Source organism: Buceros rhinoceros, unplaced genomic scaffold (assembly GCF_000710305.1).
Source record: "Buceros rhinoceros silvestris isolate BGI_N320 unplaced genomic scaffold, ASM71030v1 scaffold17610, whole genome shotgun sequence".
Taxonomy (NCBI): domain Eukaryota; kingdom Metazoa; phylum Chordata; class Aves; order Bucerotiformes; family Bucerotidae; genus Buceros; species Buceros rhinoceros.
The window spans coordinates 7,597-25,659 of record NW_010388112.1 but is presented as its reverse complement, the minus strand read 5'-3'; the positions used below and the strand labels follow the sequence as shown (position 1 = coordinate 25,659).

The following is an 18,063-nucleotide window of genomic DNA, read 5'->3' as shown; positions in this document are numbered from 1 at the left end:
TTTACAAATAGTAAAAGCATTCAAGGATTATCTTCCCGTGCAGATGTTTTCTTAAGTAATTGCATCGAACACAAAGAACGCACCTTATTATTATAATGGAAATGTTTTAAAGAAGAACAATAATCTCAGTATCAGCACAGTACAATCTATTCAGTTGCATTTTCATCCAAATGAAGGAAGAGGACCAATATAAAACATGTGATTCAAAATAACTCTGTTTGCTCTAAGGAAAATACTAGTAGTCAAGGAAATTATCTACATATCGTAAGAGAAGAAAAAACACCTTACAGAGATCACTGTCTCCTGAAAGTAGTTACGTTCTTTTCTGCAGAAAACCCCATCCTTATGAATACATACTCTGATTTCTGTTGTCAAGTTTTAACTAAGCCATCTTTCCAGGCATATTTATAACCTAACAAACATGATTTAACAGAAATTTAATCCAGCTCTGTTAGAATTCTTTTCTATCTAGTAGAGACACATTTCGGTCACAGAGTAAGAGGGAAATGATGCCAGCTCTTGCTGCTGTTACATCCTCTCCCTCTTCCGGTAACCATAGCAGCCAATTTACACCACACTAACAAACTGTGCTGTTTATCCCTCTCTTGCACTTCCCAACTGTTTCAGGATGCAGGAGAAATGCACAGGGAGCTGACTTTAACTACAGACAAGAGTGAAGATTCCATTTCAAATTCCAATACTGATTTTGTAAATAAAGCTGATTTACTGTTAAATGTGAGTTCCAGATGTTTCAAATTAAGAAATATCATAAAAAGTAAGCACACTTTTTCGGTACATCAACTACCATGTGTAACAAAAAATATCCTTTGGAATTAACACGACTACCAGACATGACTTCCAGACACTTCACTAATGCCTCTATTTTGTGCAACACGGTAAAAGGAAGTTAACTTTACTTGCTCCCCTGCCACCTTAGAAGAACTCAGAACTAAAATCAGGCTCCTCACCTTATCTTACACGAATGAATCTTTATGACTGCTTGTTTGCACAAGTTTCCCCCTAATAAGAAGTAATTTCACATCTCTTCTGTGAAAATAAACTATTCTCTGTAATCAAATGAACCTTTTTTAATTTCTATGTGTATTTATGCCTCAAAACTTCATGGCTGTGACCCATTTGCAGACCCTCTGCTGCTATGGAAACATTTAGAATCTTGTCTGGTACAAACTCAGGATTTGTAAAATACCATTTTCTTATGATAGCCATGTAAGCTGGTGGAATGTTGTCTTTGACATATTCACTAAGAGACTGAAAAAATCTTACATCAACCAGAGGTCTCTTAGCAGAACCCCAGAAATCCTCAATTTTTTTTCCAGAACCTGTTGGATCTGGAATCCTATCTGCTTTGATGCCTCTAAGGATGCACATAGCTTCCACTACAAGCTTGACACCAGCAGGAGGACTCTTCGTGGACTTAACCTAAGTACAAAGTACAAATTAAAAAAACACCTCTAGAGCTCTGAATGTAGGTGGATTAATTCTTCTATTACAACAGAAATAATAACCCTTTTTAGGTCAAGATAATACTTTTCGATACACGTTTGCTGTTCTCATACTTGATAATTTTAAATACACTACAATCTCAAGTTCATAGCACAAGCTGCACAGTCCATACATACATATACACCTTTTTCTATTTGCAAATTTTTAATTTCATTTTTTCTTATCTTTTCCAGTCCTTTAAGGCACTGTGCATGCTAAACTAACACTGACATCCACACAAAAATATCTGCAATCTAGTGACCAATCACTTTACAGGAGACAAAAAATTCTTACCTGTAATTAATTTCTAGTTGTACTTTTTCTGCTTGTAATTCAGCAGTGGGCATTGCACCTCATTCACAGGGTTCCGATGTTCCAGCACTGTGCGCTACCCTTCAGGTCAAGCTCTAACGCAGCACTTCCAGGTTTACAGGATCACACCAGCAGTGGATTACTAGATTTAAGATAACAAGATAGAAGCTGCCTGCAACCCAGAACTGAACGTCTATGCTCTCCAAGTACAGAAAATAAATCAATTAGTATTCTGGTCAGTTATTAATCTCCCAGAGTGAGCCTGATGAAGGAAGGGGCAGCTAAAAGGATGAAAACTATTGGGTAAGAAGTACTGACATTATAATAAATAGCAGGAAATGAATAAGCAAAGTTTTAACTGCAAATACATAATAATAATAATACAAAAGAATGAAAGGCTTCTGCACACATCTGTACAATTAATTAAGCAAGAGCTTGTAAACTAAAGGTTTTTGGAGAACAATCTCACTTACTGATCCCAAAGAGAAACTGGATGGCAATTCAAATATTCTTTCTAAGAGCTTTTCCCAGAGAACACATACTCCAGTAAATTAAAGGATGTCTAGATTCTCCTGTTTATTTTGCCAATCAAGTGTTAGATTTTGAGAACTTGCCCATGATTTCTTTGAGGTCTAAAACCTTGCCAATATGGATAGAAAGATGTATCTTTTGAGTTGTGGAAATCTCCATTTATGCCACAAAAGAGAGAGAAATGTTAAGACTGGTATTAACAACAAAGAAAAATATATATATATCTCAAAGACCAGATACAAAAATATTATGTTGACAGGCTGGCAGGTTCTGAACAAGACAGTAAAAAGCATACATTTTCTAACTTCTCAATTGTTGAGTCAAAATATTTTTATAACTATGAATTCTGAAATATCTAGAATAATATTTGATCTTATGGTCCATAAAAGTGTAGCGTTACCGCTTTTTCACTAGAAAATAAAGGCAGAGTAATATTTTCCTTTTTACGCCAGAAGGATTTCAAGAAGCTTCTGAACTATAATACTGTGTAAATATAATGTCAGGTCTGAGCAGGCAGATAGTCCATGCTTCTGTAAATCTGAATCCCTCCCCAGCGTAAATACGCATTGTCAGCCCTACCTGCACACTGAGAGTGTCAAGGGCAGCCAGAGCACTTTCTGAATAAGACATGGCTCATGCTACATAAGCATCACATTCATCTTCGAGGGTTTTTGCAGCCACAGCCTGCTTGTTTGCTGCTGCTTCATCAGTTTCCATGACTTTTTCAGTTTCTGCTACTTCCAAAGATTCTTTTTGAATAACGACCCTCTTGTCAATTTGCTTGCTAGCTTCCCGTAACTGAGGTTGCAAAGCCTCCACCTCGGACTGCATCAAAGCTACTTGAGACGCAGCAGAGTTCAGTTTCTCCAAGCCAACTTCATATCTTCTTTTCATTTTCATCACCTTACTAAAAATAAATAGTACTTCATAATAAAGACATTTTAGTAGTACTTGATCTCTTCATTTACTGGGATCCATTCCCCAAATTTCTTACTGCTATGAATACTCAACTGCTCTGCCAATCATCATTGATTTGGTCAACAAATAGTAATCATAGCAGCGATTACTTGAGCCATAGTCTTTAACTGTTCTATCACGTATACTCAGAGATTGGGAAATAGAAAAGTGATCACTTTCAGGTAAATAAGTGATTGTTAAGCTTCTGCATCTGTTGGCAGGAGCTACAAAATCAAGATGGCACAGTAGTAACAGACTGGAAAAGGAGAGGGAGGAGATAGGGATACACTCATGAAAATTATTAGCTGAGGTGAGGTTGAAATAGGATTGCTATAATGGAGAAAATTTTTTTAGCAGCAGAATGTGAATGGCTCTGGGAACAGCCAACAGTGTCAGCATCAAGAAATTCCGAGGAATTGGATCATTACAATCGAAACTGTATTCTTTATTCCTGGAATTTCTTGCTGCATGCAGCAGTTCACACAGCCTCTTGATCAAATTAGGCACTTGTCTTAATTGTTATGGTAGCGTCTTATCAATTCCCCAGCCACGAGAACAGAACAGAAACTCAGGTGCATACAGAGTCCTTTCTGCACAGGCACAGCACTGCTGACCCCTGCTAGCAAGTCAATGACACTTAGCAACTTGGAAGCTGATTTCCCAGATGGCATCTTCCCCACATCCTCCAGAGAACCATGGAGTAAACAGGCTGCATTAATTACTCTGGTAGCATAATATACATAATCAACATACAGCAACATCACCAGGGATGCTAGAAGTGGTCTACTGCAGGTGTATTTTGAGAGTATTAAGTCAGATCTTTTGCCCAGTTAGGAAGCAGGTCTCCTATGAGTACATTTTACCCATCTACCATTCTGTCAATTTAAATTATCTAAAAATAATTCACTTGTTTTGTTCAAATTAGCTATAAGAGATAGAAAATAATTTTTTTTTTAACTTGAGTTCCTCTAGGAAAGGTCATATCGTAAATCCTTAAATGTGTTTCTTTTCAAGTAGACTTTTAAAAGTGAAGGTCAATTCCAAGTATGAAGTAGGTGTAACATAGCTACATCTTTGAAGCTCTGCATGGTATAATTCAGATAAAACAATGGCAGATGTATGAAAGCTTTTACACATACCAATAAACCCATTTCGAGTTTCTTATGACATTTTGACATCTTCCAAGAAGTGAGAGGCAACAGCTTCTAATGCATCTTGAGCCCACGATTAAAATGGATAAATATCTTTCTCTTATTCAGTAACTCATGCTCATAAATCTCAAAACATTTTTCCAAAAAGTATCTTTACCTCATCTCATAGATCAAAGTTACTGAGGCACAGAGAAATTACTTGTATGATTCTACGTATGTGTTCCATAGCAAATCGGAACAAGACATGCTGCACTGGCTTTTTGCTTATGTTATTAAACTCTTCAAGGTGACTCTCTACAATTACTGTCAACTGATCCACATCACTAATCTCCCTGTGTATAGTATCCTCTCTCTTAAGGTCATGAAAATCTCAAAACATTAAGCTATGTAAGTCATCTTCTTTCACTCTGCCATCATTATTGAAGTCCAGGTTCTGGAAAAGTTCATGAAAATCTTCATGCAAGTCCTTTTTCACTAATTCTTGGGTAAATTCAACAAGCCAAACCCAGCCAGGATTGTCCACCAAGCAATGGTTCTTAAAGTGAACCTGTAAGAACTTTAAGAACCTGTATAATAGAAATAAAATTGTTTTGATAGTTCCTTTAATTGTTGTAATAGTTGCTTCTCTTGAATTTATACTTCTTTTAAACAAGATGAAACAAGTACAGTTCTGAAAAAGGCTCTAAAATGTAAACTATCTTAGACTTCACTATCTAGAAAAAAACCCAAAATAGATACTTAGCATTAATTTGAACAGTTGAGCCCAGTAATATTACTTCTGAAGTAAAGTGAAAATTCAAATGGAAATACATATGCCCCCCCACACACAACCATATACATTTATATATACATATTTACCAAGGTTATTACAGAAAATGCACAAAAGACTGCTGCAGAGAGGAAGGAAACATGGTGGTCCTTCCACTACAGCCAGATAGGATAACTTATAGGTTTGTATTTCAAAAAAGAAGACTGCAGCTGGATATTAGAAAATGTTTTTAATGAAAAAGATAGTGAAGAACATCAGTAGGTTGCCTGGAAGTCTGAACATCCTTAATCCTTCCAGAATTGTAAGAAATTTATAAGAAAAAACACTTCAAAAGTTACCGTTGTTCCTTTCTTTATGTGATCTTGCTCTGGGGAAGGATGACAAACTAGATTATCACTAGCAATCACAGATTGCTTCCATGGTCCCTTTATGCTGAGTTGGTTCTAGAAACTATAGCTAAATAATTAAAAACCAACAATTATCAATGACCCTGCTTTCTTTTAATCCAGGAAATACACCCAAGGAGCAGATATCACCTATATGGGGCTTTTTCCTCTTGTTTTTAACTTTATATTTAAAACAAGAAAGTTTCCTTGTGTCTCACTTAAGCTCTTTCAGTGTGTCTATCCTATTATGACTGAAAGACAGGAAACATTTTCTGAAGACAGTAGGCTCAAGAACTTCTAAGGCAGCCCAGAAGTAAAAAAAACCCCAAACCGAAACCCACTGAAAGTGTGGACCAAACTTTAAATCACTCAAAATTTCCAGTGATGCAGGACTACTTTCCTTTCTTCTCACCACTGCTTTGGGGTTTTTGTAGGAAGGAGAGAAGAAATGGAAAGGACTATGCAGGCATCCAAAGCAGCAAACAGGGACTAAATAATCACATGAAAGCGAAGGTATCAACGATCAACTTGTCTACTAGGATATGATACATACTCTGACAAAGTCTGATTTCCTCTGCCCATACAGTACACAAAATCCTTTCTCATGGGTATGATACCAATTCACAGCTATTAACCCACAGGAGAGGGCATTACAAAAAGATCAATACACAAATCCACATCTTTTTCTAATTTACAATAAATACCATTTCTTTGTATTAGGTGATTTACCTCATGAACCCAGAGATGTTTTAGCATTCCTGAAGATGTGGTTGTTTCAGTCCTTGACAGGCAAACACCTTGAAAAACGTGTGTAAAGTCATGGAGGTTGAACAAGTCGTGAGATTTGGCTGGGGTAGGAAGCAGGTTCTTCATAGCTGCTTTATAAATACACATGGTTCTATTAATAATTTATGGAGTCAGTTCTACATATTGTGACGGAAAGCTACAACTGACAAGGTAGAAAAGGTGTAAGAACAGAGTTAATTCTTGTATTTCCATCATACTAGCATGTGAATTAATAAATTATATATGTACACTGATTTGCTTATAAGTTCATACCCATTTTTAAGTTCTATGATTATACTTTCTTACAGGCAGTTTTACAAATCTTAGTTCTCTCACTGGATTAACAGATTAACTCTGCAAATCACATCTAGCAACTGTGGAACATGCTGACAAATCTGGCTATGTTAGATAGCTAATTATACCTTTTCCCCCCATCATTTTTATGACTAACTTCAGCAACAGCGAACTCAGGGCAAATAGTCCTTGCTGTCTTCTGAAACCTTTGTCCCTCAAAGCATCAGAAGCTGTCAAATCACAAACTTGGTCTGAAAAGAGGATATGAGCATCTTTTGGGGCTTAGCTGCCAGAATGGATAGACAATGAAAGTTACTGGACAATGGACAAGTTATTGGAAAGTTAATGGACAATGAAAGTCCATTTCTAACAATGGAATTAAAAATTATGCAGCAGTGAAAAACCAAGGAAAGAGTAAGACTTCTCGAACCAGGGGAAATTTAAGAGTAGCTTCCAGCTTCTATTCTTTGAAAAATGACTAATAATCAAATTCTAATCTTATTTATTATAAAAAAAGAACACTGTATTACAGAAATATCTCAACTAACTGAATTAGCTTCAGCTAATCTAAACCTCTGTCAGAAACTTCAGAACAAGAACTTTACCATTGGAATATTTTAAAGACGAGCCCTACTTCTGTGGAGTAACAAACATAGGATATAAACGATGCCATGTCCTACAAACATATCTTGGGGGACTTCCTATTACCATCATTCAAACACTGACTTTGATTTCTCCTAATACATAGAGGTCACTTACCATACTGTTAGATGACAGTCTAAGATTCTAGAAAAAAATTGTAAATTGTGATCCGTCAAACTCATTAATAGTGACTTTATTTCACAAGAATCATGGTGTTACTGGGTTTTGACCACCGGCTAAATATTAGGCAGTGTTAACAGTATAACTGTCAGAAAAAATGAAAATAAATCTGTAAAAACCTAGCAATTTTTTTTCTAATATTCATCTTTGATTCAGCCAGCAGGCTCGCATTGAGAAGTACCACACCTTGTCATAAACCTAATGGAAGCAACATGCTGTTCAGTGTCAACCTGTTCTCCTGTAACCAATAGTCTGTAAAATAAATTATCAATTTATAGATAGAGAGGACACTATTTTCACTACGCTTCTGTTATAAAATAAAACTTGTATTATAAACTCCAAACCCATGTTCTTGATTTTCAAAGCACCCCGATGAAATAAGCCTTGTCAAGCAACTCTGTATACTTTATTCAGTTTAAACTTTATTCCAGTACTAGAATTAGTAGCTTTTATTACTAGATTGTGATTTGGACAATAAATCTATGTATGGAAATAAGGGGACATAAAGCAATCTATTGGATACTAGCTCCTTCTGTTTGGAATTCAGGGGTTAAGCTGCTGCACAGTGTTCAACCTTCTTACAGTAGCAAATCTCAAAAAAGTAGCTGAAAAGTTGGCAATCTCCTAACATCTGGAACATAGCTAAGGGCAACCAAATTAGCACGGTAAATTCTTTTAAAACCCCTGACTTTGTAGCTCTGGCATGACCCTGCACGAATGAAACTAAGACTCCTGGCCTGGAGCTGTCACCCACCTGATACTGCAAGCAGAACTGGTGACTGTCTACATTTAACTGTATATGCAGTACTAGTATCTGCTGAGGAATCTCAGTATTTTATGCTAAATAAGCTAGTTATTCATCCTGCTTCCTTCTACCTCAACTAAAGTCATCCATCTCTCAGACACAGCAGTTTACAACATTTCTTGAAGTTACATACCTGCTGATGGCAAAATTACAAAAGCTACTGGGATATAAATATGAATTTCCTCAAAAGATAATCCATTCCTAACATAAATTTTAAACCTAACTTTAACAAAATAGCTTTAAATGTTCTTTCAATAGCTTTATATTTGCTCCAATAGTACCATATACACGTACAGATTTCAGATTTTAATTTCTTATTAAACACAGACTGGGAAGGAAAATACAATTTTGTGAGTTCTAGAAGTAGCTCCCTGTACAAAGCTACTAAAATAAATCATTCAGCCTGAAGCTGAACTGTGATATTTGACACAAATAGTTAGGGCCATAACTTGTACATTTGATCAGTCCATTTTCACCATTCAACCAGAAAAGTACTTGGAAAAAGATTAGCTATAAAATTCTGCTGAGAAAGGAAAATTTGACCTAATTTCAGAGCAGTTGAAAGTCACTTCTACACTATCACTCTGGAACAGTAACAGCATGAAAGGATGCTTTACAGAAAATGCACCTCCAAGATTTGGCTATTTCTGATCTTTAAATTGACGTAACATTTTAAAATAATTTCACGCTTCCTTCTGCACAGGCTGATACTTAGATCAAGTGCTTTGAACTGTGGATAAACACTGCCACTAAACTCAAATGATGACAAGAAGCAGGTTTGCTTCTTTGGGAAACCGGAGAGGTGAAACAGCAGTGGACACACACGCACACACCCCACCACCCACCCGCCCCATCCCACAGACATACATCGCTGTCCCAAACACAAAACTGCTGTCAGCGAAGAAGAACTGGCATGTTCCTGAGTGTGAGTAAACAACTCCACAAAAGAAAGGAGGTAAGCCCAGGGAAGCTGAAGCAAGAAAGAGAAGGAAATCACCAATCATAGCCTGATTAAACACTGTAAATGTGTTTTTTTAAATAAATAGCTTTTATAGTCAATGTGCATGCAGGGTATCAGGAATAAAATGACCTCTTTACATAATATGCATTACTTCCTTTCTTTTTCGGCCAAATAAAGTAAGGTTTATCTGCTTAAGAACATCACTTTGGGTATTTAGAAAATATTCAGTCAATTTTTTTCTTGAAAGGCCTATGGAGGGTTTCATTAGATCAAAGGGATTTCATAAATACTTTGAAGATACATTCTTGTCTTCCTGAAAAGCAGTATTTCTTCCTGGCAGGCTTGTGTAGTATCTCTGCTGCTCCTCAACTACTCTACTACGACCACTGTTCATGTTTCTTGCAAGAAAAGGGTTCCTTGAGTCCTATCCCTAGCCATGAAGATCCACATTGTAAAACTGTGCATCAGTAAGCATTTGGCCTTTGGAAACGAAAGAAAGAGGAAAAAATAAAAGCACATCTCTTACCTGGTGGCCCCAATGCACATACACAATCTGAACGTCAACAAGTTTAGTCACTGAGCAGTCTTTAAGGTCATACCAATTCCAGTGACGTAACCACGGCCGTAGTAATTCAACAGGTGGTTGAGCACCACAGACCTCTCGTTCTGGCATATTAACATCATCTACAAATACAACCTGAAAAGAAAAACATAAAGGATTTTGCACTTATTTATTTTACTGAATATATGCCACCATTTCTCTTGAAACAGTGCATGTCAATTCACTCCCATTAAAACTAATGGGAGTAATATACATGAATACCTGTTTTTGAAAAGCGGCACTAAGGTTTTAATGGAAATGCTGCTGAGTTAAATAAAAAACAAATTTAAGTAACTGTGCAGCACCATAACCATTATAAAACGTACCTGTAGAGGAGAGAAAAACTGTGCTTCTTATTTCTGAGTGTATTTAATGAAAGTTGGTATGCTATTTAAACCTTACTGTGCTAGTTACATGGTGTTTCTTGGAAAAAAAGAAAGGTGGAGTCAAGAAGGCCCCAAAAAATCTCAAAATTCAGTGAGACCATGGTTCTGTTTTTAAATCTATTACACATGACATATTTCTTGGCACTGCTGCTCCTGAAGTATGTTCAGGAAACATCTTCACACACTTAACCTAATGCAACAGACGCAAGTTCTAGAAGCACATTTATGCATTTTATCCCCCTTTCTTCCCATTCTTTAACTGCTAGAAATTTGGACAAAAGAAAAACAGGTTAGATCATGGATCTTGTATCTTATTTATCACTGCAATTTGGGCAACATTCTGAAATGGTTTGTTCTTCAGTAATACAGATCAAGACAAAATGTATCCCTTCAAAGTGTCACTACATTTTTAAGACTAGGCCAAAATACATCTTAAAAGAATAGCTTAGAGAGGAGACAGGGGAAGACCTTAAAACACTTTAAATAATACTTCTTCAAGAACTTCTAACATTAACACATTTTTGCTCTTGATAACAAGCATTTATTAAATAATAGCTAGGAAATATTGAAAATAAGAAAAAAATGAAGGCTGCACATATAAAAGGCATAAAAGTCTATAGGCATTCTAAAGGTACCGGTATTAAATCATACACATCTATCACTGCATTTTAAACATAATAATTTTCAATTTTTCCTTAAGAGCTAATTTTTTCCTTAATCTGGGTTGGAAAAAAAAAAAAAAAGGACTTTAAGGGAACCTCCTAAGAACATAATAATTTTCAATTTTTCCTTAAGAGCTAATTTTTTCCTTAATCTGGGTTGGAAAAAAAAAAAAAAAGAGACTTAATGGAAACTCCTCAGATTTCAATTACCAGTCTCATTGCAACTCTTCTAGGCAGAGGAGAAAAGGATTGGCTCATTGTAGTAAAAGAAAAAAAAAAGAAAAAGACACCTACAGTAATATCCTTCTTGAGCTTCTGAGCACTCAGAGATCCTTTGAACTTGCATATTACTGGGAGAAGGAAGGAGGAAGAAGAGAAATTCGAGGAACCAAATTAGAAGAATTAGAACTCTGACAGCTTATTTCAAACTGAGCATCCTTCCCTGATGTCACCTGTGATGCTGGAGAAAATAATGCATTTATATATTTGTTTGCACCCCAAGACTTATTTACATACAGAAATACATCAGTTACCATTCTTTTCCCAAGAGGAGGTCAAAAATGTCCTCTTCTCCTTTTACCCAGCTTAGACATTATAATATTTGGAGTCTGAGCTGCTGTAGTTTGTGCTGAAAAGTTAATGAGCAGTGGCTTGTAGACTTCTTTGTTCAAATTATTTAAAAGAAAATTCTGGAATGATTGTGAAGAGGAGGAAGTTAAACTATATACACAGATAAAAAAATGTTTTAACACTTCAGCAAACAGCAATCGAACAGACATTTTTTAACCGTTTTTATTTTATTTGCAATTATTAAGTAGTAAGCTATCTCTAAGAGAACTCTAATAGGCATATTACATAAGAAATGAACTGGACAGTAGAAACTAGTCATATTCTTCATTATAGACAAATATTTTACTTGTGCTTTATTATATTTCTGGCATCAATATTCCAGGAACAGTCTTTTTTCAACAGATCTCCTTCCAGTCTTAACATTTCTTTTCTTCAAAATTATTTCAGAAAAGTTAGAAACAAAACTAAGTTAAATAATCCTTAGTTAGTTAATTTTTATTGCACAAAAGGAAGGAAAGATAACAGATTCAAGACCATGAAGCCAAATTTATTTTATGTGTTTATAAAACTTTCAAGTTTTGCTCCCTTTGCAAAACGGTTGAGTTTACACAGGCTTCATGCTGATTGCACTGGAGCAATTAGCAGAAATAAAATCTTTCACAAAAAGACATACTGGAGGAAAAAAAGGACAAACAGAATCAATTTTGTGCTGCTCAGAGGAACAGCTTCTTCCTCTCTCTTATGATTTAATTAGAGAATCTCATTAGCTAAAAATGCAGTAATGGCTTTGCCCTATCTCCCCTCACATAGCCTGTTTTCCAGTGCACGGAATTGCCATGGTAGCATCTGAGCAGAAAAACTGGTTCCCTACCAGACTTTTCCACAGTAGTAGCAGCACGCATTTTTGCTGGTTTAATTCTAGGGCATGAGCATTTCTTCTCTTGTTGTTTTGAGCAATCCTGACTGGATGTCTTAATAAGTGTTTTAGTCTTTTGTGCACTCTTTCAAAGAAAAGTACTTACAGTCGCAGGAGAGGCCACTTCTAAATCCACTGGTTCAAAACTAAGGCTCATTTGCTGTGACATCGTGATGATCTCTCCACTCACAAGGCACAACTTTTTATTATCGTCAAGCACAGCAGTCGTATTCTCAATCCACACTGCATCCACAGGACCACCAAACCCCAGCCATTCTCTGTCTGGAGTCTAGTTTGCAGAAAATATTTTTAGTCACATATTTGCAATGTGTTTTATTATGTTTACTGTAAAATAAATATTTTAGACTGAAATTATTTTCCATAAACAATAACTGAAAATACTCTGAGCATGCAGTTCTGTTCACAAGTAGTTTCTTGTAATCACTATCTATGTCCACAATTTAGTTTTATAATTTTAAAGCATATACTGCAGTTAATTATAGAAGTTAATTATAGAATATCTGCACACTTACCATGAAAATCAATAGGACTAATTTAAGGACTATGGTAATATCTAAATGTAATTAATATGTCTGGGATTTTATAACGTAAGTGAGAAGTCAAACGTATCCACCATGTCTCTTACAGGAAAATACAAAGCAGTTGTGCTGTTCTGCAAATGTTATTGGAGATGGTGAACTTCGCACTGATCAACTTCAATATACTATTAATTTATTTAGGTTTATAGGGGTAAAGAGTCTGATACTGCAGTGACTAGCAAAAAGAAAAGTATCTGTCAGATAGATGCATCTTTTATTATACTCAGTGAAAATATTTCAATGGACTTTAATGGAAGGTCAGCCATAAGTCACATTCAGACAGCAGTTTCTTCCAAAATAAACGTGAGAATGCCATATACATAAACACCAGAGATGGTGGGCCATAATCAGACAAAATAAGGAATGACGGTATGGTAGAAAGATTAACTAATCATTCATTTATAACATATGCAAACAAGCGAAAAACCCCTTTATCTTCACAGAAGGGCTCCTGAAACAACAATTAATTCACCAGCATCCAAAAAGTACTTTTCATGGAGCGTACCGCAATCAAGTCAACCTGAAGCCTCTGCTTTCAAATGATTTAAGCATGTGAATCCTACAATGGTTGTGCAAACCACACAGAATTAAAATCTAAAATGTATAAACTGAGAAGTCATTTCCCAAAATGCTCTAAGCCTGTTAAGTGCTTACCAGGGAAGAAGCAAATGCTCTGAAGCTCAGTGCCAGGATGCCATCTGACCATTCACGTGACACTGGATGGAACTGTCCACATAGCTGCCCCTTTGTTATGGATTTGGGATTTATAACAGTGATCTGAACTTTGTGTTCTTCTTCAGGGGCTGCCCTGAAGACACAAAAGTAATAAAATTTGTTAACACCAAACATGCAATTTATTACGCCACTTGAATTTTAAAGTTATACATTATTAAATCTTTATAAAAATTTCATCAATTGACAGCAGGAAAGCCATTATACATGTTGCATTTGAAAGATGGCTTAAAAGTATCTAAAGACAATTACCCAAACTCTATCATATGCAGTTGGAGTCTCATTTCAATACTGAACAGTGGCTTAATAAATGAGAACGGAGGTTTTTTGGAAGTCAGTGAACGGGACATTAGGCAGTCAACCAAGGGACCCAAGTTCTATTCTTACAGGGGTTACAACAGACCAAGCCCTTTTGTCTCTCTATCCCATTTTTCTCACAATTAAGAAATAAATATGACTGTCTGGGTGAATTTCTGAGATTGATGTAAAAAATGACATTACAAAGTTCACTTGAGGGTGGGGTTTTGGGTTTGGTTTAGTTTGGGGGGGGGTGGTTTACACTTAAAGATATCTAATTTTACTTTTTGATTAAACTTAACTGCTCCTTTCTTCTCTCCTTGTGACTAAATATGACATTTAAACTGCACACATCAGTGATCAGGTGGCTGAAACCCGCTGTTCTACAGGAATGAATGACAAGCAAAAGTGGCACACTGTAAACACTCATGTGAGCACCTGCTTACTATAGCCTTAAAATATAAGGAAAATCTGTCCCTGATTTAAGAAAAAATCTCTCGTTCCTTCCAAAGGCAGCCCTATTGCTTATGAACTTGAACTCAGAAATCAGCAGTTCGGCATCATTTCCTGCCTGTTCTGCCTGCTTTTCTCCCACAGATACACATAATCTTTCTTTGTTTCCCTTCATGAAATAGAAAACATAGGAATTATTACACTATTTCAAAAGAAAAAACAAGTGTGTTTATAAAAGAGTATGATTAACCACTTCTTTTTCTGACTGTATTAAATTATGATTCATTCTAACATACATTTTATTATATCAGAGTGAATATTCAGAGGGAAATGTAACACTTCAAGAAAAGGGAAAACAGGTAACATCTTGGAAAGAGTTATAAGCTAGGTGAACAGCAAACATACAAGCATGGCAAAAACACAATTTAAAAAAAATGAGTACAGCAACTTTGTCACATTTGCCCAGCTAAAAAATTAAAACACTATGTCGTTGACAAAAATTTAGAGTGATAGTCTTGCAAGACTTGCAAGTAATTTACAATTTTCTGTGGCATTATTTCTGTTAGGAGCTCACCTGATTCATCACAAATGTCTCCTCCTCACCTTACTCACCACAATGCCCCTAATTATAAAATCCAGGTGTAGTCCCAGTATAGCTGCTAGAGTTCCCAGAACTAAACATTATTCAGTTCAAATCAACGATCATCTTCAAGATGGTAAAAATCTTCCAGAAAAGCGATTGGTATCGTAATCAAAAATAAAATTTCGTTGATCAGTTGGATACTAGTTCTTTTAGAGGGAAGAGGAAAAAAAGCGTGATTGGAAGCAAGTTACAGATCATTTTGTCCAGCTCAGCTCCATAGAGATCAACTAAGGATAAGAAAGACTACGTGGCCCACATTCAATTCACTGTTTTGCACATGTTTTAAATGAAAATCCAAATTTTCTAACAAAAAGGACACTACTAGCACCTACCTATTTCATAAGAATACTTATAAGGTACTCTGAGATCTTGAATACACAATATATACAAATACTATCATTTCAAGCAGTAGACTTGGCAGAAACTTTCATTGGTCTAAACTATCAAAACCCAAATGCTCACTACATTTGCTAGGAAGGAACAGTAAAGACTAAGTTTTAAATTAATTACAGGCTAGATTAAAAAAGTCTTTGGTCCAAACTCCAATGCTGGAGTCATCTATCCTCAGGACTAATTAAAATATCTCAACTAAATAAATTCTTGCTCATATGGTACCCTTAGCGACTTGCAGTTTTACCAGTAACATCTGTCTGTAAGTGGAGTAATAACCAGCCAAGGTGAATTGCCACGGTATTTGTATCCATTCCTCAGTCCAGCATTAATCATCTTTGTTTGCAGATGCCATTCCTAAGACACAAGGCATTAATTTTATAGATTAAATAAATACTTAAAAACAAAACACACACCCATTACTCAACAGATTTCTCAATTTAACAGGCCCGGTGCTCTTAGAAACAGCTACGTGGGACTGAGCTACTGATTGCTCTGAGACACTAGTTTTGATGTGACTCAAATTTTTTAAAAATTGCTAATTTATAGATACTAAAATATTGAATGAAAAGATAATTTTCTGCATTAACTGTTATCTAAAAAAAAAGATCCTACGTATTGCAGAGTAAAATAGTTTTATGTCTCTACTTAGAAAGTTAATGGATTTTCTAAAAGGTAAGCAGAAGTAATCAGAACCAGTAACTGTAGATATGGTCAACCTCATGAGTCTGATACTGCAATGTATGTTCCCTACATATATCGGTTTTTTAGTTTAACATGCAGTGTCATCTGTATTACAGGAAATCTTGCCCTGATGAATGTAAAATATTGCATGCTACAACTATGCAGCGCAGACTGTGATTTTTTCCAGTAAATGTAACATACAAATAAAATAACATTGGCAATAAGTCAGATTAAAATGTCTGACTGAAAAATGTCACCCCCGTAGCATTCTCTATCCTGCAGAATCAGAAAACCAAAATACAGCCTTTGAGCAAACAAATGTGGTCTGTGACACCCTCCTGCAAAGTCAGCAAATATACCAAGACTCAGCAGCGATGAAAAAAGTAGTTTTAATTAAAACCTGTTTGTGTCTGGCTACTGGTCATTCTAGTTAGCAATCCATAAAATGATTGGTTATAGGTATTCTCTTATCAGCAGAAATTCTCATAGCAGCGTAACCATTCTCTGTGTGAGCAAGCAAACAGAGATTGAAAAACTGGGAACAGAAATTACCTTCTAATAGGATTGAGAGGTATTATCACTTACCTCCCAGTAGGATCTGAGCTGGCTTAACCATTCAAAGTCATTCTCACCCGACTTTCTTGCTTACGAGGGGTGCAAGAACATCCCTAGCATGAATGTCAAGCACAACAAGTGCTCCTAGACTCACTCGATTCTGCTTAGACAGCTTTCCTCGCACCAAGGTGACAATGTTCTCCATCTGTCTATTATTCTGTTCCAGAAAATCTGCTACTGCCTGCAACCAGTTTTAAAAGTTAAGAAGTTGCATGTCAAGTCTAAGGCATGATTATTTTTCTTATATTACTTTTACTTCTAGGTATTAAAAACTTTCACTGTAACAGTAATACAATCTCCTTCATTCATTGGTAGTTCAATAAGGTTTTGTTGGGTTTTTGTTTGATTGGGTTTTTAACTTACACTTCTTCCTGGAACACAGGAAATAGTCCTTATCTTTCTATGCTTTCCACATTAAGAAAAGGAAAATGCCACATGTTTGAAAGATCTGCTTATATGTATACAACATACTTGCTACGGTTAAGGGATACAGTCACTCTAGAAAAACACCTTCATGTCCCTCAGGTCATTAACCAAGGTACCTTTCCCTGGCGCTATCCTTCCGAGCATATGGCTGCGTATCACTGAGAAGGCACATGGGCCACAAGAGAACGCTCTCAAAATTTACAAAACATCTCTGTCTTTATAGAGCATCTTAGTTCATTATTTGGTTTTTATAAGAAATGTGCACCTTTATGTACAACAGCTATTTGTTGGAAACAACTCAAAAATGCTCAAAAGGGAGCATTTGTGCGTGTGTGTAAGCAGGTGCCTGTGCGTGAACGCGTATTTAATGTCACACAGACTTGTCACCAGCTGTCAATGAGACGCAAATGCCTCTCCACCACTTCACTACATAGAAGCCCCTTTCCACAGCAGAACGAAGACTCTTGGGCTGAAGCCAGGTGAGCAGAATTCCCACTACAACAGAATCTGAGCGAAAGCTACAGGAAGGACAGGTTTTCCCAGACGTCAACGTACGGAAAAGGTGTGATACAGACCAGCAGCACAAGAGATTTTGTACAGAATATTGTAACAAACATTCCCGAAAGCAAATTAATTTAACCGTTGTGTAACTTCCTCTTTTATTCACTAACAACATTAGCTACAGACTCATCAAGGTGAGGTTGGTTTCCCTGTTTCTTTTTAATCTAAAATCTCTAAGATTAGAATTCCTGTCTCTCCTTCCTGAAAGTCTGTCACCAACTGAGGATAAATTGTGCAGTATGTAGAAGCCT

The 18,063-nt window shown here is 36.2% G+C and overlaps 1 pseudogene; it reads right to left on the bottom strand.

Annotated features, from left to right (window-relative positions):
• LOC104501203 overlaps window positions 1-18,063 on the bottom strand; it is a 51,249-nt pseudogene that overhangs the window by 28,565 nt on the left and 4,621 nt on the right.